General features: G+C 32.0%; 1 non-coding gene across 1 annotated transcript; it reads right to left on the bottom strand.

Moving 5' to 3' along the window:
- Positions 1 to 767: 767 nt before the first annotated feature.
- Positions 768 to 861, bottom strand: LOC130471173 (small nucleolar RNA Z196/R39/R59 family). Its single transcript, XR_008931835.1, has one exon. It is a non-coding gene; the product is annotated as a small nucleolar RNA Z196/R39/R59 family (small nucleolar RNA).
- Between the last annotated feature and the right edge of the window lie 396 nt (positions 862 to 1,257).

Raw genomic sequence — 1,257 nt, 5'->3', positions numbered from 1 at the left:
TATCGATGAAGAAGATGAAGGAAAGAGTTAGATATATAATTTTTGTTTTGGGGTTGACTTGGTTTCTGCTTTTCTAATTAGAATATAACTCAATCTTGGTGATATGATTCTTTGAATTCTTAACCATGGAAGAGATAGATGTTAACAAAGACTCAGAGAATGATGGACAGATGGTGAATAATTAAGTGACAAAGAGTTGCCACTTGGTCATATATTTCGTATATATGAAGTATGGTGTAAAAATGATTCTGTATTCTTTTACTTACTTTTTTTTTGAGGGGTTTGGTTTTATAAAACAATCAAAGTAAAAACAAAAATTCTAGTTTTGTGAAAACTAAAAACCAAAAACTAAAAATGATACCAAACAGGCCCTAAATTATGTAATCGTGTTATAAATTTTACACATGTGTGGCCTTGCCATAGATATGGAAATTTATATACTCCGTATTTCAACAACGATTTCTCTTCAAACCTCAAACATATGGACTCAATAGATGCAACACGAACTCCTGCAACAATAACAAAACACTTACAAAATAAACACTCCTTCAACAATAAAACCACCAACTCACATCTATTAACCAACAATACTACATATAAAAATGCAATACCCACAGAATAAAAGTCACGGAAAGCTCGTGGAAAACAAACAATTTGTATCGCAATATCTGTTCACACTTTGCGCCCAAAAAAATGAAGCACCTAACTATCAACTAGTTTAGGCGCTAGATACCTTGGGCAAAACCATTATTCAATTTGAAATATTATGCAATCTCAACCGAAAGATGGTGATTATTTATCAAATTAATCATTGAAATTAACTCATGATAAATTCGGTTAAAATTTTCATCATGGATTGCAATTCGATAATATATATTTAAAACATTTTTGCAAATTAATTCATTTAGTGTAATATCAGATTAATTGTCTCCACTCATTTTATTTAATCGGTGGAAATTAGGTTTAAAAATATAAAAATCCGTCATCGATTACACACCCAACGAAGTCCCTTCTATTAAACAAAAGCGGCACTCCTGTACCATATGCACTCCGCTCCTTATATGACTCCCAGTGATCACCAAGCACAAAGTACAGTCGAAACTCATCACCCTGAGTTCTCCATCCCTTCATGCTCGTCCAAAAAAAATATTTTTTTTCATTATTGAGGTCACCAACACCTTAATCCATAACTACAATCAAATAACAGATAAGAGAAAGTAGTAGAGCAAGTCAATCTGAAGTCTATCAAATCAACTA

Source organism: Spinacia oleracea, chromosome 3 (genome assembly GCF_020520425.1).
Source record: "Spinacia oleracea cultivar Varoflay chromosome 3, BTI_SOV_V1, whole genome shotgun sequence".
Classification (NCBI taxonomy): Eukaryota; Viridiplantae; Streptophyta; class Magnoliopsida; order Caryophyllales; family Amaranthaceae; genus Spinacia; species Spinacia oleracea.
This window is presented reverse-complemented; position numbering and strand designations above follow the sequence as displayed.